This window comes from Vespula vulgaris, chromosome 2 (assembly GCF_905475345.1).
Source record: "Vespula vulgaris chromosome 2, iyVesVulg1.1, whole genome shotgun sequence".
Lineage (NCBI taxonomy): Eukaryota > Metazoa > Arthropoda > Insecta > Hymenoptera > Vespidae > Vespula > Vespula vulgaris.
This window is the reverse complement of record NC_066587.1, coordinates 3,575,118-3,590,043: the sequence shown is the minus strand read 5'-3', so window position 1 is coordinate 3,590,043 and position 14,926 is coordinate 3,575,118. Positions and strand designations below refer to the sequence as shown.

Genomic DNA, 14,926 nt, shown 5'->3' with positions numbered 1-14,926 from the left:
AAGGAAAAAAATTGTGAAAAAGAAAAATATAAAAACGAATGCAGAGGCAGAGAAAAAGTACGTTCTTTCGGCAGGTTGCCAAGGGGAGAGGAGGAAAAGGAAGCAGGTTTTCTACCCTTTGGAGAGCATCGTTCCAACTGCATCTTCGTGGATGGAATTTAAAAGCGGATGGGTGTAGTAAGTTTTCAGTTTTCTTCAGCTTCTGCCACGACTTTCTCTCTTTTCTTCTCTCATTTTCTCTCTTTCTCTTCTTCTTCTTCTTCTTCTTCTTCCTCTACTTCTGCTTCTTCTTCTTCTCCTCTTGGTCGAAGAGTACCGAGAGTCTGGACTTCCATTAATCGTGAAAGCAATTATTACGAGGGAAAGGTCACGGGGCAGACTCTTAATCGTTCTGAGGTGTGAATGCTAATGAGTCCGAAGAACATGGAGCCAAGATGCTCGTTGTCCGCACTTTCGAGAAAAAGAACGCTTGTGGCGATCTTATAGCCTGACCTTGATTAATGCTGAGAATAAATGTACTCGAAATATTTTATACTATATAGGTAGAGTCTAATGCCTTCTTCGTAGATTATATATCACGTCAGAATTGGATACAACCAAGAAGAAGATTGCGAGTGCGGTGTCATTATATAGTTACAACTATTACGCAGTTAAACTTTCTTATATTGTATACGCACATATGTTCCACGCGTCTAGATATATATTTATGCGTTATCTATATAAGCGTTGATAGTTTTTTTAGATTAGATTCATCGTTGGTAAGAACATAAATTGAAGAATCTTACAATTAGCACGCATAAGTGGGTCATTACCATCTTTGTCAGCCATGCGTGTCGATCTTATCTTTCTGTACTTTTTAGGTATGTAAATCTTTTCTCGAGGGAATTTTTAATCGTACGAGTAAGCTCTATGAGGTAGCTAATGATAAAAAATTCACGATGAAATAACGTACTTTAGACGGATATTAAAGAAATATCATACTCATTTTCTTGATTAGTATCGGACACATGTGGTTTGTTGGTTTTCGAATGAACCTTTCAAAACTTTTTAAACGTAACGAGACTAACGGAGATGATGCGATTTCACGGCAATCGAACACCCATACTATAGTATAGCGGATCTTGATAATCCTATTTCATCCTTCATCTGTTCTCTATCGTATCTATATCCATATTGAGTTTTATCATTTTTTCATAATCGTACCGACTAATAACAGAACGGATTTGTATGCCCAGATGTATGTACATAATCGGATCTGTAGATATAACATTAATACTCCAAAAATGAATATTCCAATGAAAAGTATCGGCTTTAGAATTATAAAAGAAGCTCAGTATGAAATCGTCCTGTTATAATCTTCGTAATTGGTATAATTTTGACGGGATGAAGTCTCTTGATAAAGTTAAAAATTCTTCCGCGAACGATATCCCTTTGATACGCACTCGATGAATGAATGAATGGAATAACCAACGTTACAATCGGTAGTAAATCCTGATTTTCTTGAAGCTAGAATACAATTCGGCCGACGTAACGAACCAATGTACATAACGAGCGCCTAATTTAGAGTTAAGCCGCAAAGAGAGAAAGAGAGAGAGAGAGAGAAAAGCAGAGGAAGAGAGAAAACTGTCTAGTGTAGAGACGCCTTGCACCAGTGAAAATATATCTACGAAACAGAAATTGCAGTCTAGGACGAAATTTAGTCTCGTTAACCCGACTCGGCATTAATGTACACTCTACGTAATAGTTCCGTTAACCGGTAGTTATGTCAATTAGGTTTACTCGAACTGGCTGCTTTCAGAATTATTTAAAGAGTTATTACAGTGATGGTTTCTAGTGGGAGTTGCAAGAGAGGATTAGGATTATGCTTTTGGGAGCTTTGAAGTGTCAGCATCTATTCGAATTACTTTGTCTTGATCAATTCTAACCAATTCAAACCTGTCATAAATTTCGTACGATCTGCATAGTAATCAGAGACGACGTAATCATAGAAAATGTAACACCGTTCGAATTGAAAATCGATCCTTTTATACAGTAAAAAGAACGATCAAATAAATGAACCACAAAATATTCGCTCGTTATTACGGCTAAATCAACTATCGATGGGAGCATCAAAGGCAGAAAACAACAAACACGTGTGTCGTATAAACCAGATACACGAGCGACGAAACTCGATGAGTAGGTATCGAGGTGCTTCTCGTTGGTTACAAAATACATTCACATCCCCAATAGCAGCGTTACGACGTAATATAACGGTGTACGTAATTCGAAAAGCCATTGTGAATTACGACTCGACGTTCGTGTTGCATACGCGATGCGACGACAATTCGAGAGAACATTTCACTTTCCACAGTACTTGCTTCGATTCAATCTTTAATCTATCGTAGACGTGAATTCGATCATTACGATGACTCTCCAACGAGCAACAATAAAACAAAGGACCATTTTATTTCGATTATTTTCCACGGCAATACCAATAGTCGATCTAATTCCTACCAATTGATACGTTATACCTTTGATCTTAATGTTTCTTCTGTGTAGAATTAGTAGACAACGATTGAAAAGCGATTGGAAATAAGTAATTAAGAAGATTCTACTAACAATTGACTAAATTAATTTGTTAAACTTAGAACACAAAGAAACAAAGTGTTTTACTCAAGAGATATTTATTGTGGAACAAAAGAAATTTATTGCGCCATTTCTTGTACTATACTGACTTTTAGTGTAGGGATTTAACGTTGCGGAAATCTGGAAGAGATTAATTATACCAGGCATTTCATCGATTTCGCGTTGGACAGCTTGCTGAGTTTCCAATGCTTTCTCGCAAATATACCTTTGCCATTGTCGGGTCATTAATTTATATTGTAAGAATAATAAATACATTTTAACAAGTTGTTAAGGGATTTAAAAAATCAGAAATGACACGAATAAACAATATCTAATGAGTAAAGCACAAAAGTATCAGTTAAGGATGACGAAAGAGTATCTGTTCGTTTACGGATTTATTTACCAATCGTTTTATCTTACACAGGTAGCTTTGTTAGTGATAAACGAGAATGCGTCGTTACCTCCGAAGGAGTCGATCGGAAACGATAAAGGACGATCGACGAGTAAGTGTAAAGCGATAACACCAACCGATCGAGAAACGATTCAGCTACAAAAGCCGAGTCAATCTTCGTACTCGGAACCTGAATTATTATACCTTACGTCCGATACGGTTATATGGCCGCGACTCTGCTCACCCGTTGAAATGCTGTCAGCTTAATTAATGGTGTTGTGTCATGAATGTGGGCAACCTGCCAGCAGCTCGTTAAATTATCACACAACGACTCATTAAGCCTGTGCGCTTCGATAACGAACTCGTTGCGTCTCCTGTCCCTCAGGATAATAGCGTAGATAACTTATTCCTTCTTGCTATTTTGCATCATGTGTACAGATCTGCGTACGTGCGTGCACATATGCGAAATAACATAGATGCATACATTGTCAATAAAATATCTTTATACTTTATCGTTTTCAATCGTCATATCCAAAGTATTATTATTATCTTTAGTAGCCTCGTTACTAGTACGATACTATGAAATTATTGTCGCCCGTTTCACGATCGATAATGAAACATTCGTTCAAATATCACCCTGAAATATTAGATGATATTCAATAAATCTAAGAATAACAGTTCAAATTTAAAAAATAAAAAGTAAGTTCGAATATGATAATTTTTATTTCGATCAACACGATCAGGATGTATAAAAATCAAACGAATTATAAATAAGCGTATACTTTTTTAATGCAATTCTAAATAAATTAGGCAAATAAGCAATTCAAATACTAATGAATATATAGATAACGAGAGAATTTCTCGATCGTAAAGTCTTTCTTAGTGTTCCTTGGAGGAATAATTTATTTCTTTCTCTTATCCCCCGAAAGCATTATTAAGGCTCATAATAATGACTACTAAAGTTAAACTCACTCCCTAACTATTGCATAATAGAAAAGATATGGGCGACATTCGTTACAGAGGAGATTCTTCATAAAATTCACCTTATAAATCTGTCAATTATTCATCAAAACGGCAGCTCGTAATGACGGAAGCGAGAAGTAAACTGCATGTTCTGATCGAGCGTAATTATTCAAATCCGACCGAAGGAAACTCAACGTAATGCGTCACTCTGTACATCGCTGTAGGTAAATAATTACGTACTCCTGTCATGTAAATACTTGCCATACTCGTCGACTTAATGAACTCCATGCTCTACTAGTACCGATCGTTCCCTCTCTCTTTATTTCTTCTCTCTCTCTCTCTCTCTCTCTTTTTCTCTCTTTCTCTTTCTCTCTCTTTCTATCTATCTATCTCTCGTAATTATACTTCGTACGAATATGAACGTATATAACTTGCGATAAGGGCAGATATATGCATGTATACATATATGCTTCAGGCTTTTGCTTCTCATATGCAAAACTTAACGTGGAAGTTGGAACAATACATGTACGAACATTTGCGTACGATCATTGATGTAGAAAATATTACGATATGTTCGATATGAAAGAAAGAAGACTATAAACAAGTTCTTCAGCGAAGATTAATAATCATACTTGTATAAAATGATTAAGTCACATATCGTTCAGCTATTTAATGTTGCTTAATGTTTTATAATCAATGCAACGATTAAGTCTTTAAATATTCATCTCATTAAACCGTAACTCAGTTTATATTCTTAACCGTTTAGTTACTTTTAAAAATAAAATAGTCGATTGCTAGTAAAGAAATGCTTGCGTAAGCACTAACCGTTTCTCTCGCAACTTTGTAATTAAGATTGAAGAGTAATGAACGATAGAATAAATCGTCGCTCGTCTTTATGTAATGTCGGAGCTTTAGAAGTCTCTTATATTTCTGGATTAATTGCCATTCAAAAGAATAGATTCGTGTTAAACGATTTTCATATGTTATTCCTAGGAGAATACGTACAGTAGAATGAAAAAGAAAGGTCATTCTCATAGTGGTATTGTCTGAAAGAGAATAGCTTGGTTTAGTACACGGAACCCTTTTCAATAGGAAGAATTAGGTCGAAAGTAGAATCGTCTGAAATAAAAGTTAATCCTTCTTGAGTTGCTCAATACTTCGTTCGGATAGATTAACAATAAAGTTGTAGGATAGAGATTTTGAAAACTTATTGACCTATGACCTTTAACCACTTGAAATTGCTTTTTTAAAGAAGCACACTATCCGAAAGGAATAGCGTTTTATTTTCCAAACAAAGAATAGTAACAAACGGATGCGGGTCCCAGTGTTACAAACAAGAGAATGGAACAAAATAATGGGGTCAAGTAGAAAACTAATACTATTACAAAATCCAAGTAATATCTTTGAAAGGAAGAGAAAAGATGGCTTCACGAAGATGCGTCACGTCGTTACCTTTCGTCCATCAAGAAAAACTAAAATGAGAGAGAAACAGAGACAGAGAAAGAGAGAGAGAGAGAGAGAGAGAGAGAGAGAGAGAGAGAGAGAGAGAAACTTCAGAGACGATAGTACTCGTCTGCTTGCGAAAATCGTATAATGCTCGAGCTATTCAAAGGAGAAAGACTTAGAGTTATAACGTTACCGGCGAGTTTCCGGAGAGAAGATCGCTATCTCTATTGCTATCGCTATCACGGGCAAGGTCCACTCCGAGGTATACGTAACGTTTCTCCGTAGCATCTGGAATCTCTACCTTCTCTTCGGCTCCTTCTTTTTCTCCCACTTTCCACCCTCTTCTCCACTATCTCGTTCTCCTTCTTCACAGCTCGTTGGAGCCCATGATACAGTGCAAGAAGAAGGTTAAGAAGACCGGAAGTCTCGTCGTCTTTCTGATAAATAGCTCAGAAATTTCAATAGCTTGAAGTACGTATGCCATTTCTCACGAATCATTTTCGATACGGTAAAATCTTGTTCTCTTTTAATATCAGCGACAATTGACAAATTTCACAATTGAATTTTTCTTTCTTTCTTTCTTCCTTTCTGACGTATCTGCTATATCATTTTTCTTAAATAAAAATCACGAAGACAGGGGAACCTCATAATATAATAAAATTTCGATGCTGGTGTATAAATTTAGAGTTAAATTGCAGGTTTAAATCTAAGCTATTATTTACACTTTCGTGGAAGTACGTCATTCTATGCACTCGGAAGTAGGACGCTTCTCAACGAGATAGCAGTCTACGTGATCCGCAAATTCCTTCCCTCTTACAACGAAGGAGCCACTCTTTCTCAATGTCTCTCCTTCGTATTGCGGAATAAAGAGAGAGAGAGAGAGAGAGAGAGAGAGAGAGAGAGAGGAGGAGAATAAACACTGCGACTTCGAGACAACGTCTTTCTTTAGGTGAATCTTCTTACTCAACGGATAATCTCACAACAAACGGCTCTACTATTTCTGATTTTTAGAAACTTTTACTTACATTTATTTCGTCTCTTTGTCTGTTCTTCCATTTATTCCTTCATCTACATTTTAGGTCGTGTGAATTGCAAAGATTCTTAAACAAACTATTTAGATACAATTTATTAGTTGTAATGTAGTTAACGAGACTTTATAAGAAAATGATTTCGACAAAAGCTTCTTTTTTTTTACGTAAAATTGAAATTGTCTTGAAATAATCTTGAAGCGAATAACTTCTGTTTCAATATTTCTTTTCAAAAATGCATTGTTTTCGAGATATTTATAAATCTCAGTTTGAGAAACTCTATCTGTATATATAATACACACATATGTATGTATATATATATATATATATATATATATGTATTGCGGTTCCAGATCTATGTTTGGATCCATCACTGCAGAGAACCCAAACATCAAAAGAGGGAAAGATAGAAAGGTTAAAGGGAAGCATGATTGGATCACGTTCCCTTCCTGTGGTTTTAGTCAAGCCAAGGATCGATCTCGAGTGCATCACAACAGAGAGCAACATATTTGTGTTCATATTGATTTCCAATGATACATTTGATGAAGACAAATCGACGTCAAACCATTATGGTTTTTAAAATTTTCTTTGTAAAGTTTTCCCAAGTTAATAATTATATTTTAATAAGCTTAGATGAAAGTATATGTACATAGATAGCGCTCTTTTGTCTATCTCTATGAAAGGATCAAAATGTTGAAAGTTCATATAGGTATATTCTTAGTAACGCAAGAACAAAGGAAAACGAGAACGTCGATGTTGTTTCTAAGAAAAATGTTGTATTAATACACTACTCGGTATGGATCGAATGTTTCTTGCAATATGCCTAATGATCTGCCATTCGTTCTTTCACACGATGTTTTATAACGAGAGAGAAAAGAAAATACGATGGTTAGAATGATGCCGATGAAGAGATGGTATCGTCGAAGAGAATAGGTGTATAGAGAATCATTGGATCGTACAGGTGCATTTGCAGGTCGCTTTTCAAGATACTTTAAGACGCTTTAATGTCGTATTGTCTTCCGGAAAGATTTACAGACTTGATCGCATCACTGGCTTTCGTTTGGTTTTGTGAAAAGGTAATTGTTCTCTCTGTGACATACAAGTATCATTTCTTTCGAATACAATCCTCATTAATCCATGCGCTATGTTTTACGATATATTTATCTCTACATTTTTTAAATATTACGTTTTTAAAAATTCAAACGAGATCGCAAAAAATTTCTCTTACAAAAAATAACATGAAATATTGGATATTTTTCGTTATCATGATTATTACGACGATAACACGAAAATTACTATCAGACATTTTTCAGATCTATGAATTTTACGATCACTATCTTAATTTGTAGCGTTAATGTCTCCATTTTCTGCTCCATCGGTGATATAATTCGAATCGATTGATGCTGGGTATTCGATAGCTGCGAAGCCATCGTTTCCTCCCTATCTCCCTCCCCACCTCTCTCTCTCTCTCTCTCTCTCTCTCTCTCTCTCAACTCGTAACAATAGATTCAGAGTCCGATTCGATATCGTCGAGCCTATCTTCGGCTTCACAATTACGTATCATTAAAGTAACAACGGCTTAGCCCGTTGCACAAGTAATAAGGTCGAACAATTATGTGGCATAAACTGCCTCTCGAAAGCCCACCGAGCACGATGCTACGAAAATGCTCCGTAAGTTTCGAGATTTTATTTCGATATCAAACTTTCGATCCCCGTCAAAAAAAAGGACTCGTTGGTCGTAATTATCGAATCACCGGATAAAACTCGTTTCGCTTATTTACGGGAATAAATTTGCCAGGAGAAAAAACATACTGAATGTTGTGAGGACATTTACGATTTTCGTAACGTATTTTTCGCGATATATGTAAGTTTTTTTTTTTTAATATCAACGTTTTAGATTATTTTCGGTTTAATAACGGCCATTTAAGTGTCAAAAGATGGACTCAAAAAATTTATGAAGCTTATTTATGATCTTATAAAGATAAGGGACGATAAAATAGACACGGGTATTTACTTTCTCTCTCTTTTTTACGTCATTTTTATTATTAATCAGGATATAAATTTATCGGTGAAAACATCGGTGCTTTTCAGTTAATTACTCTGATCGATTAGCTTGATGATTTAACAAGATCTTTTTTCAACGCGGTGTCTATTAATCTTTTCCGAGATAATTAACTGTACATGATACGTATACATCATTAAAAATATTATACTTAGCCTTATTTATTTGCTTTTAAATATCATAAATTTATTTTTTTTCTTTTTCTAAGAAAGGATATTAGATATGTTACGTGGTATATGAAAAAGGATGCAAAAATTACATTTAACGAAAGAGACGATACGATTTACTTGATAAGATGTCGTCAGTAGAAATATCCGAGAAATAAAAATTTTCTTTCAATCTTTGAGGTTGAAAAATCGAACAGGAAAAGAGTGAAATAAAGGGAGAAACAATTAAAAAGAAGGGGTGAATAGTTCTTGGAAGGTGACGTTACAATCGACTTGAAAAGTTTCTTAAGCAGTCTCAGGAAGTCAAGCAACTCGCATCGAGCTTTTAACACGGATACAAAGAAAAGCCACGAAGTATGTTAGGAACTAAAGAGAAAGAACTAGTAGTTGGTAGTAGTTGTGGATGTTTCTTGGTCATGAAGTATGGACCGTATAACGATGAAGTAGTAGGAGGCAAGAACCGAAATTCGACGTGTTTTTCGAAGTAGTCTAAAGGACGAAGAAGCAAGACAGACGAAGAGAGAAAGCAGAAGGCCACGAGGAAAAGGTTAGAGAAAGGGGAAAGGGCTCTCGAAGTTTCTGAAATTGTTCAGCGAAAGTTTCATGCTTGCTGCGTGAAAAGCGTCACTTAAGCAATTTCTCTCTCTCCCTTTCCCTTCCTCTCTCTGTCTCTCTCTCTCTCTCTCTTTCTCTCGAAGTCTGATTAAGTTGAATTAAAATGAACGAGAGCAGACTTGAAACGTTTCTATCCTTCGAAACTTACTAATGAGAATAGGTATTTCTATCCTCGTAACTTTATATTGGTCTTCGAGAGTTTTTTTTTATACAATTGTTGGTAATCAAATATACCGTTTTATACTCGTTTTTCAAGCGTACATTTTATCGTTATTAAAACGAAATCGATATTTATCGACAAAAATTGAATTCTATCAGTTCGGTTTCATCAGAAGCGATTTTTCGCGATTGACTTCAAAATCCTTTTTAATCGGCATTTATTTATTTATTTTCTGCATAGGAGAGAAAGAGAGAAAGAGAGAGATAAAATTATTTTCGATTAATAGCGGTATTTGATCGGATTAATTGCTCGTAAATTAATTTAAAATAGGAAAATATAATATATTGGATAAGCGCATGATCGCACGATCGTTCTCGGTAAGAACCGTTTTGCAGAAGTTATTATGATAGCTCATAATTCATTTTGACGATAATCGTAGTAAACTGGTTTTATAAATCTTTTGTAATCATCTTTCCTTACGTGACTTTCGAAGAAGGCAGATGCGTGTGTACGTCCCACGCACGAAATTTTCATCGTTCATTGAATCATAATTTAAAAGAAAATAAAAAAAAATCGAACTTACGCTGATTCACCGACGAGATTCTGATTCCTATAAAATTTTATTTTAAAGGTTAACTATATTTTTAAAAAGAATTAGAAATGATCTTTTAAACTTTAAAAAGCAGTTTTTAATTTACACTTGACCTTCGGTTAGATTGGGTCAGTCTTGACAAGACTTACTAGAATTCTTATAAAAATGGAGGATATAATGAAAAGTACATAGGTACTGTGATTTTTCGAGAAGCATACGACGTTCACCGTTGTTCGACCATGATCGAGAAAGGTGAAAGTGGACGAAAAACGATTATCAAACGAAACGAATGACGATTTTATTCGAAAGGAAAAATAAAATGGAGAAATAATGGTATTAATTATTATTGGTATTTGTCGTTATAATAAAGAGATTTCTCTTGCTATTGTGCTTTTCTGAAAAGAAGTTGTTAGTTGACGGTATTTGGCTTTAAATAAAAGGTTAACAGCGCGAGTAAAAGCATATTAAACTAGTACAAAACAATATAGAAATGTAGTCTTTTGTTGGATTTTCGTTGAGCATTAATACAGCTTTTGTTACAACTTTGCTACGTCACTTTGATTACAGCTTATCTTTCTTCCGCTTAAACAGTTATCATTCTTTAGATATTATCTTTTAGAATTTCAGTTTCTTAAGTACAGCTAACGCAAAAGAATTCGCTTTTCGAAAAAAAAGAAAGCTTTTAGATAACTTCGAATAAAGAAGTATTTGCTTTTTTTTACAGTAAGTAGATAAGAAATCATGTTAGGCAGTAAGAATGAATCACTGTGAATAAGTTATATGAATAGGTACAATCTATCATTTCTTTTCAACGTTCTTCCAATATTATACCTCAAATTATGTCTTAGTTTGCAAACTACATTTATCCTCATCTTCTTTTCCCCCTATACAAACTATTTTCCCGTATCCCGTTCATTTTCTCATACCTAAGTTCGATCCACACAACCTAATTGTTCGAACGTTCCTCTTTAGCCATTATTCTCTTCATCCTTTCCAACGTTCCACCATTACATTTCACATTACATTTTCCTCTCTTTCTCTTTGTACTTCTACCTAGCTCGTAATAGATACAGGAATGTGCTAACATCCACCTTCATTCCTTCCTCTTATCCTCGTCCACTTTTAGCTTTAGCTCTTTTTCTCTCTCTTCCCCTCTCTCCTTCTCTCATTCGCTATAGTCAGGTCGGATAAAGCGTACAATTGCCACGCTGCAAATCAGGGGCCTAGAGAGAGGTACAATTAACACATTGAGCTAAACCAGTTTCCAGCTTACTTACGACCACCGTTTGCCTCTCTGTAACGTGTCTCGCTCAACAACAACAACGGCAACGAGTACCTCGTGCAAAGAGAGGAACCGTCCCATGGAATTTACGGGGTTCGAGTTGCTCGGTTTGTTTTGTTCCACATATATCTACGTACATACGTGCATGTGTGTTACACAAAACCCGTGTTGACTTACTTGCATTTAACGTCCAACGTTAACAGGAGACTTTAGAAACGCGAGATATTAAGCTTTTCCCGTCCTCTCGTTGTCCCTATTTAAGAATTTATTTCTAGGATCGTAGATACGGAGGTACTCGTTAATTCTTATTAATTATTATACAAAAATCTATTTAAAATAGTCTTTCGTTGTTGCGATAAAATCCAAAAACGTATATGGGTCAAGGGTGATTTTTGAAAATTTATAAAATCGTATGTGCCAAAGAGGTAACAAAAGAAACAGAATAAGAACGAAATGCAAAGAATGTCGAAAAGTCCGGCTCCAATGCCGTACACGCTCTTTGGAATGTTTACAATCATTGTGAAAGAGTACGCGTAGTGCAAGCACAACGATAGGAAAACTAACACGTACTTTCTGATGGCATTTTACCCTTTCCTTCGATCGAACGGCCTCGTCTGCTTGTAAAATCGCCTCACATAGTCGTATTACTGGCGACGTCGACAGCAGCAGCGGTAGCACCAGTAGCAGTACCAGCAGCAGTACCAGCAGCAGCAGCAGCAGAAAAGGCAGCAGCGGCAGTAGCAGCAGCAGCAGCAGCAGCAGCAGCAGCAACGGCAGCAATGCCTAGCTACCAATAGCACCACCAGCCAAGACGTTCTTCTCGTTACTTACAAATTTATTCGATGACACCGACACACTTTCAGCACCAATCGTAGTCGGAATAAGTGTCGTGAAAACGATTCGAAGCTTTACTTCGAACGTGGTACGATTCACAAACGCCTGAATACACGACGTTGCACCAGACTTCTAGTTCTTGGACATCTAACTTTCGCGATATTCTCTTTTAACGACTTTCAAATCTTATGCAAGAGCTTTCGCAGAAAACTGTGAATCATCTCTTTTCTTGTAAAAAGAAATCTCTGCGACATTATCTTCTTTAATCATTATTTTGATCCGTTTTTATTGCTTATGAAAAAGTAAGATATTGAAATTCGTCGATGATTATTTTTATTAAGTATCGATATTTAACTTTTGTGGCTTATAATTTATCTTATCGACATTGACGTTAGATCGTTTTATTTTTTTATTTATTATTTTATTATGAAAATCTTTCGTTTCCATAACCATTCATTTGATCCTTGTGGAAACAATATCGAACATTTCTACCGAATATGTACTCAACGACAAATTGATTCGTCGATCGATCGATTATAACTCGTACGAATGTTTCGAGTATGGACGGTTTCGATTGGGAACAGTTAAATGATAATTAAAAGGGGAAGAGAAAACGAATAAGTCCGATGGATTTTAGGTCAAATGAATTTTCTTCGGTAACCGATATCGAAACGAAAAAATTACGCGACAATTTTCGCGTAGAAACGGTACGTTTCTTTGACTTTTACCAAATGCGTGGCTAATTATGCGGTTTAATTGCGAGCTAACGACACGCGAAATCGCTGGGGACGAGGCCTATAATTATCCGTGGGTTTAATGCGCGAAGCTAACGATTGGAACGTACTACCGTCGCTATATTACAGGTATACACACATACATATGTACATGTGTAGAAACGTATTCACGATTATTATGAAAAGGCATGAAGCCTACTTCGCGCCTTTGTATGTATGCGTATGTATACGTGTACGCCATTATGTCGTATCATTCCCAAGCACCCAGAAGTTGGAAGTAATTATCGTTCCTTCGTAAACAGACGGCAATATCCTACGATCACAGATTGATTCTGTAAATCGAATCAATGTTCACGACTCTGTTTGCTACTTAATTTTGTTAAGGTTCTATTGAAAAAGAACTATTAATATCCTCTGAAAGCATTTCGATGTATATTTAAAAAGAAAATGAATTATTCGACTTTCGTTGCGTCTATCGAACAATTTTGTATTGCATCTGGTTTATGAACGAAGACGACAATAATTTTATAAATATCTAATGAGTTCACGAATACGAAACTCGTGAGTCAGCACGAAATTTGCGTTTGTACGATTATACAAGATAAATGGAACGACGTGATTCAATTATATTCCTCTTGAAGATTTTCCATGAAATAGGAGCGCTAACAAAATAAAAAAAGAAAAGAATAAAACGAAAAACAGAGAAAGAATAAAACGTGAGTATATAAAAGAGAATAAAAAAGATGAGTCGAGATCGCAAAAAAAGATAGATACTTTTTTCAGAGCGGCTGACAGGAAAGTTAGCTAGTCGAGGGATATCTTTGCAGCTTTCGAAGTCCCTTCTAATAAATCTTGGCCGATGTTTCGCCGGGTACACATACCGCGACATAATTACCGCCCCCGTTCGCCACCCCATGAAATACATCGGTGGGTATAAACTCCCGGCGTCGCGGCAGGTAATCACGCTTGTTTGTACTTCGCTCCTCGCTTCTTATTTACGACGGCTACGATTATTCATAATAAATATCTTTCCACCAACAAAATAATAAATAACATCCTCTCTTCAAGAAAGAGAAAGAGAGAAAGAGAGAAAGAGAGAGGTCGACAGAGAGGAATAGACTAGAGAAAAGGAACGAAGTAGGCCGAGAGAGAAGGGAAGAAGAGAAAGGAGTAGTATGGGATACATACATAGGTGGGTGGAAGCTGAGAAAGAGAAGAGAGATGAGAGGACGAGAGAGAGAGAGAGAGAGAGTGGGAGAGAGAGAGCCGGAGGCGTCGCGCGGGTAGGTACACCGTTTTTGCTTGATTTATATCGACGCGCCGAAGCGTGTAAAGCCGACGCGGAGTCGAGATATTCTTGTTAAGAAGAAGGAGTAAAAGAGAAGGGGAGGGAAGAAAGGGGGGAGGAGGGGCGAACACAAGTATAAGAAGAAGCAGAAGAAGAAGAAGAAGGAGAGATTCGTTGGAAGTTGGAAGCGAGTCGCGTTGAGATAAATCGCCTTGCGTCCTAGCGGTTTATCAAAATTCTCGTTTGACCGCGGCATTATCTCGGCTTTAATAGATAGGCTAGATACTCTCGTTAGACACGCACGATGCACCAAGCGTCCTCCCTCCTTGTCTACGGCGCCACACCGCACCGCACCGTGCCGCGAAACCGAGCGGGAAGTTTGCGCGAATATCTCGACGTATCACGTTTCTTCCGTTAATTTACAGAGCCAAGTTACGTAGCACGATACGCGTCTATTGAATTGCCGTTCATTTTATTCGCTCTAGGAATGCCTTTCTAAATCGTTCGTTAGAATGGATTACATTTATATTTATATTATTTTGAAGTTATTTTAAGAACTCTCGATCGAAATATGTTATTAGATATTTTGATAGGTTCTCTTTCGTACAATCCTCTTCACGTCATGGAATTAAATCGATCCGGACGGCAAGATTTTGCCGATTAGCACCGACCTTTAATAATAGTCACATTGATACTAGGTCGGTAATTCGCTCCATGTGTGATCTGTAGGTACGGACTTTAGTGAATTGGCTCGAATTGA

The 14,926-nt window shown here is 36.5% G+C and overlaps 1 long non-coding RNA gene across 3 annotated transcripts in view; it reads left to right on the top strand.

The window, feature by feature from the left end:
* The window catches only part of LOC127072548 (uncharacterized), a 37,379-nt gene extending 31,876 nt beyond the window's left edge, over window positions 1–5,503 (top strand). For 2 of the 3 annotated variants that reach the window (XR_007785519.1, XR_007785520.1), the window contains exon 5: window positions 75–5,503. This is a non-coding gene — a long non-coding RNA (uncharacterized LOC127072548). The remainder of the gene's footprint in view (window positions 1–74) is intronic. The other variant, XR_007785521.1, reaches the window with a different exon arrangement.
* The last annotated feature ends 9,423 nt before the right edge of the window (window positions 5,504–14,926 follow it).